The sequence below is a fragment of the Camelus dromedarius genome, chromosome 3, assembly GCF_036321535.1.
Source record: "Camelus dromedarius isolate mCamDro1 chromosome 3, mCamDro1.pat, whole genome shotgun sequence".
Taxonomy (NCBI): domain Eukaryota; kingdom Metazoa; phylum Chordata; class Mammalia; order Artiodactyla; family Camelidae; genus Camelus; species Camelus dromedarius.
The window spans coordinates 59,485,137-59,500,323 of record NC_087438.1 but is presented as its reverse complement, the minus strand read 5'-3'; the positions used below and the strand labels follow the sequence as shown (position 1 = coordinate 59,500,323).

Sequence of the window (15,187 nt, the reverse complement as noted above, 5' to 3'; positions counted from 1 at the left end):
TCTACAGAGAACAGGGTGTGTTTTTACAGAATAAGAAATACTGACGTAGTGTGAAATGAAATATTACAGAGCTGATGTGATAAGTTGTATATCATTAAGAAATAAAAACTGTGGTAAAACAGAGCAGCTGACTGTTTAAATTGAATCTTGCCCTTACTTTATCTTCCATTATGGCAGTAGGCAACAGCTAAAATTCAGAAACTCCGATTGTATACATAGAATAGTTTAGGAGAGGGGAAAAATTAACAGCTTGTTTTATTTTTTTAAAGATTTTCCAGAGTCTCCAAGTTTCTGAAAACTACTTATTTCTCAATCTCTAACCTAAACAAGGTGGATTTGTTAAGCTAGTATATAAAAACAATAAAATCATAAATTGTCAGTTTGTCTTACAGAAATTTTCAGATAACTTAGAAGTAGCTGCGTGTACCAAGAACTACGTATATACTATAGCATTTAATCCTTGTTAATTCCATTTACAGCCGAATAATTCATTTATTTGTTAAATCAACAAATACCATTTGTTGATACCATTTGTTGATAACAAATACCATTAAGCATTCGGCAGTAAACAAGAAGGGTCTCAAGCAGCTTATTGTCTGCCGCAGAAACCAGCAGGCTTTTTCTCTAAAGGTCCAGATAGCAGGTATACAGTCTCTGTCTGGACTCCTTGGCTCTGCTCTAGCAGCAAAAGCGGCGACATGGAAACACATACATGAACGAATGGGCCTGTGTTTGAAGGAAACTTTACTGGCAAAACCAGGGGACAGGCTGGATCGGCCAGTGGACCATAGTTTGTGTCCCCCTGGCCTGGTGGAATGAACCAGACGCGGAATGTGCAAATATGCAACAGAACCTTATTTCATCTGTGCTATGAATGAAACTGTCCAAGTGCTGTAAAAGAATAACAGGAGGTGCTTTATTTGGATTGGGGGTGGGAGAAAGACCTCTCTGAGGGAATGCTGAAAGATGGAAGCTAAAAGATAATTCAGAGTGAGGCAGGTGACAGCGTTCCAGAGGGAACAGTGTTTGCAGAGCTCCTTCAGAAAGGAAAGAACATGTTAAGGAGTCGAAGGAAAGCCTGTGGAACTTGAGCCTGGTGTGGATGACTTCACAGAGAAAAGAGGAAAGATTTCAATGCTAGGCAGGGCCCAGATCATGCAAAGCTTTGAAGTTAGATAGTTAACATTAGCAGGGGGCCAGGATTTGAGCCCACATCTTTCAGATTCAAAAACAAGCTTTTCTCAATTATGTCATGCTGCATTGTGTATAATAGAATGGCTAAGGACATGGTCTTATGTCATTGTTTTCGCCAGTTACATCATGCTGCATCCAGTACAATATAATGGTAACGAGCATGGTTTTTAGAGGCGTGCAAACCTCATCCTGGGCCTGGTGCTACAACCTGTTAACTGTGTGATGTGCCAGCAAGTGACTTAACCCCTCTGAGCCTCATCGTTTCCCTCTTTAGCAGAGGGAAGATTGAAAAATAGTACCCACTTCATTGGGTCATTGAGATGATTAAATTGAAGGATAAATGTAAAGCACTTAAAGTAATAATAAGCCCTCAGTAAGCTTACCTGTTAGCTATTCCTGTTACAACTCGCACTCTAAACCATTAGCTATTATAGTTAGTATGATTTCTATCAAAACAACTCCTCTGCTGTGTAGCACCTGAAATAATGTTACCTGAACCTTCATTTCAAGAGGATGCTACCTTAAAAAGGTATCAGGGAGATGGAAGGAACAGTGGAACAGAGTAGAGCTGGAGCAGAAAGAAGTGTTTGGAAGCTAACAAGGGACAAGAGAATGACTTCAGAGCGAGAGCCAGCTGATGGCAGAGGCTGGCCTGGGGAGAGGGGAAGTCACACAGAGCGTTCACAGAGCAGGACTTGTGACAAGGATGAGGAGTAGTTTCCCAAGTCTCTGCTTGTGGGACTTATTTTCAGATGTGTTACTGACCGAATTATTTTGAACTACGTATTACCGTTTTTATCGCTTCTAGCTTCCAGCTTATCCTCACATCTGCATTTTTTGTTCTTACCTGTGAGTTAGCTTCATCAATTACACAATAATCTTACCTTCCTTCGTATGGTACCAGTTTTCACTACGCTCCTGAAACAGCCAGATTTTTAAATAAGTTCTGTCCTCGTATGACTCCTTTTACAAACAGAATATACTTAGACATCTGTTCTCTCTGTTATATCAGGAAGAAAGATATATGAAAATTAGGCATGCTTAACCTAAATTTGTATGTTTATATTTAAAATTTTCAGCTTTCCCACTTTGAAAGTATAGGAAAGGTAAACCTGAATTTATTTGTGTGCCTTGTTATAAAAAGACATTTAAATATTTGAATAACTATCAGAGAGAAGTATTTGTCAAATAACACGCTTAGGGACTAATATCGTTGAGTTAAGGAAAAAAGACTTTTGAATGTCTTAAGTTCTTTTCTTCCGTCAGATCTGGCACATTAACAGTTTTTGCCAGCAAACAAAATTTTCTGTAATTATCAAAGCAATAACTGGAGCACAAGTTAAAGACAATTAGCAACATTCTCCTGTTAATAGAACAGGAGAATCCCCTCATGACTGAAAAGAATTCAGAGTTCATAGCTGTCAAATTTTCTGTCTTCCCTTCTCTTATGTTCCTACCTCTGTTTCTTTACCTGACTTATGAATTATTTGAAATGGGCTCAGAAGAAAAAAGCTGGAGAAGTAGGTTCAGTGTAGATACAACCTCTGACAGGTTCTACATACTGAAACTAAACTAAACTAAACCTGATACTTTTTAAACTAAAATGAAGGAGGGAAGGCAATAGCTCACTAGTAGAGCACATGCTTAGCATGCATGAAGTCCTGGGTTCAATCCCCAGTACCTCCATTAAAAATAATTAATAATAATAATAATAATAACAACAACAACAACAACAATAATAATAATAATAAAATAAATAAATAAAGTGAAAAAAGAGAAAAAAATTTCAGTGGACTTTTTGCTGTAACGTTCCTTCAAGGTGATATCCAGAATATCGGTAAATAAAAGGGCTAATTACAGTTCTAAACTTAAGAGTTACAGCCTACTAACCTAATATGAAATTTGTTGAAATGGAGAGGGATTCAACTCTAAATGTGAGGAACTGGGTAATAGAGAAATACAGATAAATTGCTTCAAGAAAATAATTTTGTGATGAATTCTAAACCGTGAGTTAAAGGACAGAGTTATCCAGCCGTACAGTTTTGTTTTGTCTTCTCCACAAACAGAACTTCCAGACTTGTCAGCTGCTTGTATGCAAATACATATTATTTGACAAGAAATTATGCTTTAAATATTAAAGATGAGTTATCTGTGTTAGTCAATGAATATCTGGAACCTTATTTCAAATCAAGTGAATAACAAGTTCAATTGGTGCAAAAGTATTAATTTTTCTATCTCTAAATCCAAAATAAACCTGCAGATAACCTCATAATGATGATCATTTTACCCTTTCTCCCCTAGTATCATTTCTTAACAGCTGACTGCCTCCCCTAAATTCATATTAAAATTTTCATTAAGCTAATTTTATAAAATATGTAAATAAATAAAATTAGGGTATATCATAGTAATATATTAGGACATCTCAGAATTGAAATGTAGGGTGTATGGGTGCACCCTGTGCATGCCTACTTAAAGGTGCCCTGTACGTATAAGTTATATCATTCTTTCATTAATCCTATAATCACCAAGGGGGAAAGTTTTTGTTCAGAGTTATTGGTGATTGAAGAAACTGAAAAAGAAAACCAGAAGGGAAAAATGACAAGCTATACCTTTGTGAGATTCCAAATCAAAGAAAGCAGTAGCCAGAGTGCTGACTGTATGTTTAACAGCTGTGACATCAAGCCATTCCTTTCTATTCTATTCCTAGCAACGTAAGAACAATTCATAAGTGGTCTCCCCACACTATAGTTGAATCATAGAAATAGTGGACGACACACTATACATCCCATGTGGTATGTGACATTTTACACTTACACCGCTAGATCTGTTCCTCTACTGCCAAAAAGGTATTGTCATAACTGCCATCAAATTTCTCATTAGCTTTCCTTTAGTGGGAAATCCAAGAGAATCCAAAAAGTTCACAAGGATGAAAGAGTAACTCTTCCTCTAGAATTCTGTCACTGCATTTAAGAAATAAGCTGATCCTTGAACTTGGGGGCCTCAAGATTTTTTGCTGTTTTGTTCTGATTTGTGTATCTCATATCATTTCTATTTAAAACTAATTTTTGTAAGTTCCAGTGCTTTAATGAACTTATTTACAAAACAGATACAGACTCACAGACATAGTAAACAAACTTACCGTTACTGGGGTGGGGAAGGGAGTGGGAAGGAATAAATTAGGAGTTAGAGATTTGCAAATTTTAACTACTATATATAAAATAGACTTTTAAAAATTCTTCTGTATAGCACAGGGAACTATATTCAATATCTTGTAGTAACCTATAATGGAAAAGAATAGAAAGTTGACAAGGAATGGCACCTTCCACCTCTGAAGGCATGCACACACACCTTTCTCTTTGCTACAAATCCCCTTTTGCTTTGCAAATGCACAAACTATATATGACATTGTATTACTGAGAAACCAACACTAAAAATATTAACATTATAAATAGACCACATAAACCAAGAGGTTTCTTCCAAACTGTAAAGAACATGTTGCTGATTGTTTCAAAAGCCATGTCCTTTGAAGTCTAGACTCCTTTAACATTGTAATTTATTCACTTAAAATGAGCTTCTTTGAAAATTATTATAATAAAAGTATTTTTAAAGTTTACATCCCAACATACTCTTACTGAAAACAATTGGACCCCCGCCCCCGCACTGCGAATAATGTCTTTGGTTAAAAAAATAATAACAAAATTAAAGTAAATGAAATTTCCATACTATGGAGTATGTATTTGTGTTTCTTTTGTAATATGTTGGACCACTAATAAGAATAAGAGAACCACTCAAAATGTTTGGATATTTGACTTTTAATTTTCAGTTAGAATAGTTTAGCTTAAGAAATCACTAACATTTAAATAACATTTCAACAAATGTAACTGTTTGGAAACTATAACAGAGACAGCCTCCTGCCTTCTGTCTTGCAAGGATTGATTTGGAAGGCCCTGAGGGAGAAAATATTGGAGTTAGGAGGTAAAACTGAAGCCATTGTGGAAAGGAAGAAGTTACACTCTTCCTGTTATGACAGGAAACATAGACAAATGTGCTTCCTGAGCATTTGCTCAGCAGGGAATGAAGTAGTCTTTGACCTTTACCTTAGGTACATTTCGGCTTTGTTCAAGTAGTAAACATGTTTTTGCCCTAAAAATATTAATCTGGTTTGATTCTTCTCAGATTCAGATTATCTATCTCATGCATATGAGGTATAGAGAAACAAGTATTTATTTCATGACTGCATCTACAGATTGGATTTGGAATGTAAATCAGCCCTTTAACAAACCAAGCAGACCTGAACAGCACAAAAATTAAAAACACATTGTGTTGTAGTCTTCTCTTTTTAAAGTCCAAAACATTCTTAGGCTTAAAAATGGACTACAATGAAATCTTAAATCCTAAATTTAATCATGACAGCTCATCCTGCTTCCTTTTCCTCGTGTACATAAATATATCAAATATCAGCTATGACAAGTTTTAAAATCCAGACTCTGAGTTTGTTAATAAGCACTCAAGCTTATTAACATTCATTCAATTATTTAATTGTAATCTAACCCCATTGTTTATCGGTTTTCCTCAAAATAGTGTGCAATGCACAAGATTTAAAGTTTTATTTTGGGGTTTGGAGTGTTGACTTAGGGTGAGGGTTCGGTTCGGTGGAGTTCTAAATTCCACATTCTAAGCCCCCTATTTTAATCCTTTTATCGTGTTCAGAATTTTAGGAACTATACCGCTTAAAAACCCTTTGGAAGTCCCACTACATTGCAGCGAAGTGCAGCTCAATTTGCTGGAGGCTAACAAGGACAATAGTCCTCTTTGCAGCAGAACACACTGCTGTCTCATCCTCGCAAGTTATGCTGGAGGGTTACAAGCACATGGTAGCAGTCTGCTTGAAAGAGTCCCTCACTGCTCTTTAAAGAGCCTTTCATTTATGATGGCAGGCCCCGTCATTGGATAAAGGAGCGCTTGTCCAGAACACAAGTCTGCAGCGGGGCTACTTCCTCCCACCGAGAGTAATCATCAAGCCGAAAGCTCGCAAGCCTTCCTAATGACAGACTGAATTAAACAAAATAAAATTGAAGAGGAATACTTTAGAACAGTTGCACCATTACTTACTGTCAGGAGCAAGCCCGGGGAAGAAAAAGAGCATTTAAAAGGGCATTTCCCTTTTTTTCAATTAAAGATTGTCGTTGCAGACTCTTGACTCCATCCCTAACCCTTTAAACACAGAGGAAGACCTAGTGGCTCTGGATTAGAGAGCGCATTGTGTCTATGAACTGTCCATCTTGTCGCCCATTAGTCACTCCGTTTCCTTAATGGAAGGAAACTGAGAGATTATCTAGGCTGTGGGTGAGGAGGAGTGGATCGAAAATATTTTCATAGGATGACTGTTTTATTCATCATGGCTGTATGTAGACATGAAAAAAAAACTGATAAAACCTCAAAACTTTGAAAATAGATTTAGCTGGATGTATTTGTCCCAAATGCATTCTAAAACAAAGAAACCGATACTACTTTACGAGTTAAAGAAATGAGTAAAACTACTCATTGAGCAGTTCAGTCAAGAGCAGGCTGAAAGAATGCTGACTGCTGGGGAAAAGTATTGGAGACCAGACATAAAATTACCTTTGCTTCCCTCAGCAACGCATCGGAAGTCATTTACAGTTAGGCCTCAGTTATTCTCATAGATTTGAGTAGCTGTTGTCTCCAAAGGCCTTTTTCTTTCGTTTATTCTTTCCTGTAAGGTGCATGGACTCCCACAGTTAAAATATGGCAGGAAAGTTCTCCTGAGGTGACTTTATGAATGGAGCCAGGATTGGGAGGGTGACCGGAGGAGGCCTGCGTGTGGCGTGGAGACTTGTTAATAAAATGCCCTTTCCGTTACACAGTCATCTAACTAATTTCCCTGCCCTGTGGGAAGGGATACAGAACTTGTCCTCTGTTTTAGAAACTGTCATTTACATGCACTGTGTGTAAATCCAAGACCCACCTTTTTTGTTCTGGCTGTAAACAGACTTGTATTTGCTACCAGCCAAATCGCTTCGCATTTTGTGAAGTTAAAATAAACATCCATAAATATAGAACTAGTGTGTGCCCACTAGTGCAGGCGTGTGGTTCTCACTGGCTTTAGTGGGAATGTCTGGAGGTCTGAGGGCAGAGGTGGATGCAGGGTCCACACAAAGGGTGCTTTGGTTTATTGTCAGAACCTAGAAACCAACTTCTTAATTTTAGTATTACCAGTATCATTATTTTTTTTTACTTTAGCCTAGAAAGCTGTCCTTAAACTAGTTAATAAGTTATGCTGTCCTCTGCTTGTCCTCATCAGAATTGCTGACCGTTCCAAATGTACCTATATGTTGCTTGATGAATGTTTGACGGAGGCCATGCTGTGCTGAACTTCAGCCCCTGAAATGCATTATCTAAAAGAGGGAAGGAACCCTGACTAATGGAAAGAAAGATGGATTTTGTGTGGAGAGGGTTCTATTTCTAGTTGATCCAGGGACTAGTTTCGTGACCCTGGACAAGGCAATTCACGTCTTTGTTTACAGTATCATCTGAGAAATGGGGATGATAAACTGTGCTAAATAATAACTTCAAAGAGACACTGTCAAATGTAGCAAGATAACTTAAAAAGTCTTTGAACTTTTTAGAAAGGTCACCAAAGTCAACATTCTTATCTAAAAATTAGAAAAAATATGATATGCTCCAATTTCACCAGCAAACCCACACACAAAATTTTACCCACTCTAATTTTTCTTCAATTCAGTTTTACCAAATTTTTACTATAAGTTAACATGACAAAAAAGAAAAATAACTATGTGAGATTTTCCTCTCTCAGTGGCAAACTTGCATTAACACAGTGTGAGCATGCATAGAAATTCATTTTCAGCCATTCTTTTTGGATTGCAAAAAAAAAAAAAAGAGTAATTCTTCCATGCATCTGTCCATTCATTCATTCAACAAATATTTGTTCTGGGACTTCAGGTTACAAGAACAGACAGGAGATGTTCAAGGTTTTCAAGGAAAGCTTGAGGTCTAGTTGAGAGAGGAACTCTAATCGAAACATAATAATGGTAACACAGGTTGGCAGGTCTGAGGAGAGCAGTCTTTTCAGTATGTAACAAGAAGTGACTGAGCCTGCTGCGTCCGAGAGAAAATATTGCTGCCTGTCTTGTGTAGTGTTTCACAGTCAACAAGTCACTTACACTTGTGTGTTCCTAAGTTTAACTCTTATAACAACTCTGTAAGATGGCTATTATCACCTCCATTTTATGGGTGAGGAAACTGGGGTTTGGTAAATTTACCCAAGGGCACACAGCTCATTTATGGTAGAGCTCAGACTTGCTGTTTAATTCCCATGTTTTTGCTTCCACGCCACACCACCCTGATAACTATGCTTATATACTTACTGCTTCTTTTAAAATATTTTAATAATGTGGATATGCTATTTTATCAATCTGGACAGTTATTTTTCTGTACATTTTCAGCACTATACATAAATTACTAGTGTCTACTCAAATTCTTTATAGTCTTTATCTCTTCTAACTATTAAAAGAAAGTGACCCAGTTTTATTTCTTGGAATATGGAAATTAGAGGTGACTATGATAACATACTGATGAGACTGGGTAACAAAACACAAGACATTCTATTAGAGTGAATTGCAGAAATAGATTTCTTGTTTTAAACCAGATTGCCATTCACTAATCCTCCCCTTGACCCAAAAGTCTTTGCTACTGAGGCATAGAATCTGAATATGTAAAATCTGGAATAAATACTTTAAAGGTCTCTAGTCCAGTTTCCTGTTTAGTTCAGGGATGCCGTCTACACCTTCCTTGATATGCAGCTCTGCTTGAACATGTTCAGAAATAAACTGCCTCTTACTTCACAAGAGTAGATCCACTCTTCAGTTCTCATCACTAGGTTTTCTCCTGTTTTGAACCTCTCTATGATTTTGCACAATGCTTTCTAATTCTGATCTATAGAACAAAACTCATCTGCCTCTTCACATGGCCACAGTCTTCAGATCTTGGAAATCCGTGTTTGGCATTTCACTTTTAACTCTGTTTTTCTGGGTCAAACATTCCAGATTCCCTCAATCATTTCTCATGCAAAATTGTTTTCAGACAGACCCTACATCAACCTGTTTGCCATCCTATAGACACTCTAATTTTGTTAGTATCGCCAATATCTTCTTAAAATTCTCAGAGCTGAATATAATACCAGAGATTAGTTAGTGCTGACTAACAAAGAGACCATTAAGATAGTTAATTCCCACTATGGAACATTCTGACTTTAGATCCTTTCCCCCTAAATCAGCTATCACTCTAGTTTTTCTCCAACTTGAGCTCATGTAATTGCTTTTTTTTTTTTAATGTGAACAAAGACTTTAAAATTACCTCTGTTTCATCTTGTTGTTTGTGACCCAGCTTTCTATTCTATAGAGAGAGCTCTGTATGGGTAGAGACTCTATTGGCTTATCACCCAGCTTTATGTTATATGCAGATCTGATAAGCATGCTGTCTACATCTTCATCTAAACCAATGATAAAAATGGTGCCTGGGACAGGAAAGTTATTGAACTCTGTGGCCCTTGCAAGAAACTGTCCTTAAACTTAACATTGATCAATTAGTTCATATTTAAATCATCTAAATTACTGCCAGCCAGTTTCAGATCTATAATATTGTGATGAGCATTCCATCAAATACTCTGCCAAATACATGTTCTTTGAAAACCTGAACTCATTAGAAAGTTCAGTAAATTTTTGCTCAACAAATGCAATCATTCCAAACTCTTAGATCCTCTCCCTTTACCTCTGTATGTTGTGATAGTAAAATTCAATTTTTATCTTCACATTTTTCTATCCTTCATAATGAGTCATCTGGGTAAGGAATAAAGACCACTTTTCTCTGAACATTTTGAAATATATTTTTCTTGACGTCTTTTTTCTTGACATACATATTTCTCTCCAGACATTTTCCAACTTCTCTGTTACAGACTCCAAAATGGTATAATTACTTTCTTTTAAGACTTCCATTACTAACATGTTAAACTTTTTAGTAAAACAAATATATATACGTATATACATATATATATATAAAATATATATCTAAAGTCTCTTATTTTTGAGATTGAATTGTCAGAAAGCATCTACTTTTAGCAGAAAATTGTATTGTAACAGTCAGAGTTTAAAATAGAGTATTTCCATTCCATAATGCACTCCTTCAGCAAATGTTCATTGAGTGATCAGAGTCTGTGTGAGGCCAAAGGTGGGGTCTCCAGGGAACGCCAAAGTCGGTAGGCGAGGGACACTCACAACCAACCAACCAATTCTGTAATATTAGAATAAGTCTCATAATAAAAGTTAGTAAAAAGTTCCAGAGGATGACAACGAGGGAGGAATGGGTGTTATTTGAATGTGACAATGAAAGCTTCATCAAAGAAGCTGGCATTCAAACGTGGCCAGATGGAATGGGGGAGGGACGTAACAGCGCAGGGTAAGAAATAACCAATATGGTAGGTTTCACTTCACAGTCATCTTGATTGGGTTAACATCTACTGTTATTTTTCTTGCTCAGCCTAGAGAAAAGCTTGGTCAAAAACAACTGAATTCACGCAACTCTAGATAAAAGTATGAGTTCAGATGATTACATATGACTGAAAATACAACACTATTAACCAAGCAATATATTTTGATTCAAATAGAGGAAATTCCTTTTAAGCATTAAGGAATTCAGTGACTAATTTTTCTCCAGCCACAAGGAAGAGACATGAACAAGGGAAATATAGATATTAGAAGCCCCAGCACCTGGCACCGATGTGGCATGGAGAACGTTCTGTCAGTATTGCTTGGCACAAAGTTTGCCGTGTAGAAAATGCTCAGTAAAAACTGCTTCAGTTACTTTGATGTTTCTGTAAATTGATTTTCCTTATTTCTTTATAACCGCATTATATGGAGCTGTGTTTAATGAACCTGCCTTTTCTCAATTTCAAATTCTAATTTCAGTTCCTGATTTGTACCTGATAAGTTCTAGAGTAACTGTCAGTGTGAGATATGTGATGCCTGCCTTTGTGCTAGGATTTAAAACTCGAGGTTAATATAAAACTTAATGGTGAAGTGTCTTAATAAAACATCATCATTACATTTAGGGCTGTTTCAAGAGGTAAAGAAAAAAACATAAAATACTGAATGTTTATGCAATAATCCTGCTTTCCATACATATATTACATATGAAGTCTCTTTAATTTTGAAAACTAAGCATAAATTATAGTGCCCACTTAAATAATACTGGCTTTATCCCTCCCTTCTCGGTGCACTTTGATTAATGGAAACACTGGAAAAGAGCATCTCTTTGCTTAACTACTACAAAAACAGTTTTCCATCTCTCCTCAGGTTCGAAATACATTATTGAAATAGAAATGGACTTGCCCCCATTAGGAACTATTGTCAAGTTATGAAAATGTAATCATTACAATACATTATTATATTTAAGTATAAAAGCTCTGAACTGCAGCCTGTGTCATTGAGTGGCATATTTTAAACGAAGAGTAATATCCCAGTTCTCTTCAGAAAGCTTAATGCTGAAAAACAATTTTATCTAACTATGAACAATGAGAAAAAGCATTATAAAATACATTTTGAGTATGCTATGAAGAATATGAACATAATACAGAATTAAATTTAGCACAATTAAGAGTAGGTTTTGAAGATATTTTCTTAAATGCTTTAATATAGTCATCATCATTTCATTTTGCAGTTTTAATGAAAAGAAGCTGTATGTGCTGACTTTTTTGACAGGTATTACTAAATAAGCATGCATTATCCAGCAGCCTATTTGGTTACACAAAAGTTGAGGAGTACCTAAAAGTAAACACAAATAGTGGCTTTAATGATATTTCTGTGCTGAAATGTACTTTGATGGTGAGTGTTGTAACGTGCTAAATTCTGAGGTTTGAGTACAACAGAAACCATACTGTATTGAGACGTTCCACCTACAGTTTGTGGTCATGAAAGTCTGGTTAAAAGTGGTTTTAGATACATGAAAGTATTTCGGGTCAGTGCCTTACTGTATTGAACCTACTCTGAAGCCTATTTCACTAGACAAAATAGCAATGTGCAGGTGTATTTGCATAACTAAACTGCATCTAAGAGAACTATTAAGAGACATTTTGTGTAAATCTGTGTAATTAGTGATGATACTTTTTATCCATTCCAAAAAGATAGTCTTTATTTAGCTCATCCCTAATACCAGTCATGACTCATCTGAATGAACCAGGATTTTAAAAGTTTCTAAAGTAGTATGATGATCAGACGGGAAAATAAAACACTAGCTGTATTTTATTAGAAGCACTTTAGTAAGGCAATCAATAAACATAAAACAGAAGGTGAGACATTGGCAATTATTACAAAGAAAAATTATGCAAGTTGAAATGTAAATAACATAATCTGAGTACGTACTGACTAGCTGATGTGGGCTGGTGAATACCTAAATGCTGTATTTTCCAAAGAATGAGCAGTTCATAGTTCAGCTTTATCTTTCTGTCAGGAATAGTAAGATCCTCAAATAGTATTGATGAGTAGACTCTTCAAGCCACCAGGACAGTTATATTTTGTAAGTTCTTTTTTTCCTCTGAGCCAACTGGGATTTACTGAGCTTCTACTTTGAACACCAAGCTTGGTACTGTACATGTGTTATTTTATATAATCCTCACCACAACCCTAGGAGTAGGTGTTATCTCCATTTTATAGATGAAAAATCAAACTTGGAGAAAAATCAGATTTGAAGAAGTTAAGTGAATTTCTCATGACTAGTAAATAGGTCGGCTTTCAAACCTAGGGTCCCCTGAATTCAAATCCCATGTTCTTCCCTTTCTGTTATGCCACCTTCGGTGAAGATGTGAAAAAAGAACAAATAATTATTAAGTAGGGTATACACTTATCTTTTTAAAATTCTACTTATGAGTTGCTAAATAAAAATTTGCCAAGGAAAGTTATCACAATTTTATATAACATACATCAGTTTGATATTTCTAAAAACCAAGTAATAGTTTTCCGTATTTAGTTTTTTACACTACAGATCCTTACTGTGGGCCCATATGTCTGCTGTTCTAGGAACTCAGCATACAGCAGTGAGCAAAATAAAAACGGTACATTTCCTCATGGAACATACGCCATAGCGGAAGAGATGGACGTTAAACAAATGATTACACACAAAAGTATACAAATTATAAAATATAAGTGCTATTAAGAAAAAATAAAGGATAGTAGGTAAAACAACAAGTATTAACAGAAGTGTAGAGGAATGAGGAGACCAGGAAGTCAGCTTTTCTGTCTGCTTGTCCACCCACAGTTCCTGTCAACACATTTATTTAGGTGTGTGGGTCAGGGTGGGGAGGTTCAAAGTCCACTCGGTGGTCTCTAGTTTGGCTGACTTCATTTATGGTGAGGTGAGGGACCCAGGAAGGGGAGCAAATTCGAAGCAGAAGATGAGCTTGGGCTTTAGGGGTTTGAGATTCCTAGAACATTCAGACAGACACCAGACTAGAGGGCATCCATTGGGTCTCTGGAGAGGAAGAGAAAGATAAGGAGTGGGAATCTAGATTTAGGAATTACACAGAAATAGGTAGTAGATAAAACTGAGCGGGCCTCTGCAAGATGGGTTGGATTTGAAGGTGAGAAAAAAATTTAAATAGTCGCTTTTGAAAATAATAATAAAGTCATTCAGCATTTGCCAGGGAATTGGAGATGCCTCAAAAACCTGCTTCTGAAGAGTGATGGTAAGCGCTCCTCAAAATAAACAAGGAAGCAAGGAAATAAACATTCTGTCAGCAGTAAGTTTGGGAAGCAGGTTAAAATTTAAAGGTTTCTCAGCCTTTAATATACCAATGTGCCTCATTTTCCAAAAGCATTGGACCATTGAACTTTCTGTCTTAAGGAGTATTTTATAGAAATAATACTCTACAAAAGACTTGCTGGGAAACACTGGACCATGTAAAGACTTATAACTAAGAATATTGACGGTTTTTGGTGGGCAGGCTGGAGTTTAATCAAGAGAAGACTGAAATTGGGAATAGTGAAATACGTATTTTCATTCAGTAGCATTGGCAGGTAGAAGTATCTGAAACTAAAGAAAGGAAGCTGTTGTAGCAGCTCATCAAGAAAAGGCAGTGATGTTAGCCACTATATATAAAAACAGATTTGAAAAAAAAAAAAACTTTCTTCTGTATAGCACAGGGAACTATATTCAGTATCTTGTAATAACCTTTAATGAAAAAGATGAAAATGAATATATGTATCTGTATGCATGACTGGGACATTGTGTTGTACACTAGAAATTGACACATTGTAACTGACTACTTCAATTTAAAAAGGAAGAAAGAAAAGGCAGTGAGAAGAGTGAGGTTTTGAAAATTGGGATGAATCGAGGAGGGAATGATTTCAGACAGGGAAGTCATCTAGGACAGGAAGCTGATAAGAATGTGAATGATAGAGATGCCTGGGAAATAGATGAGAAAGCGTGAACCTGAGAAACATTTTGAGGGAAGGAATTAGGGCACTTGGTAACAGATTAGATTAAAACAAGAGAAAGGGAAAGATAACAAAACAGTTTCTGGCCTTGGAGAGGAAGAAAGATACACAGAAGAATGAAACCAAAACCCCAACGGTGTTATGGCTAAAGCACTTCCCAACTCCCTGCTGGATTTCTAGAAAACAGAATATAACACTGTCTGAAAGTACAGTCAGATCCCTTCAAGTGTTTTCAGTTAAATGGCATGAGACTAAACAATTTTGAGAATTTTTTAACGCAGATCTAGAATATTATGCCCATAATGTCATGTCCGCTCTTCAAGTGATCAAAAAAAAAAAAAGTTCCAAATTTATAATTAAGAAGTATGCTACCCCTGCCGAAATTAACTTTTTTAATCTTGAATTGCTCAAAGAAACATGTACAGTTCTCTGGTCACCTTCATTAAAATACCCTACATTAAATCTGGCAA

General features: G+C 36.3%; 1 protein-coding gene across 23 annotated transcripts in view; it reads left to right on the top strand.

Annotated features, from left to right (window-relative positions):
- MEF2C (myocyte enhancer factor 2C) overlaps positions 1 to 15,187 on the top strand; it is a 160,419-nt gene that overhangs the window by 73,317 nt on the left and 71,915 nt on the right. The window lies entirely within an intron of this gene.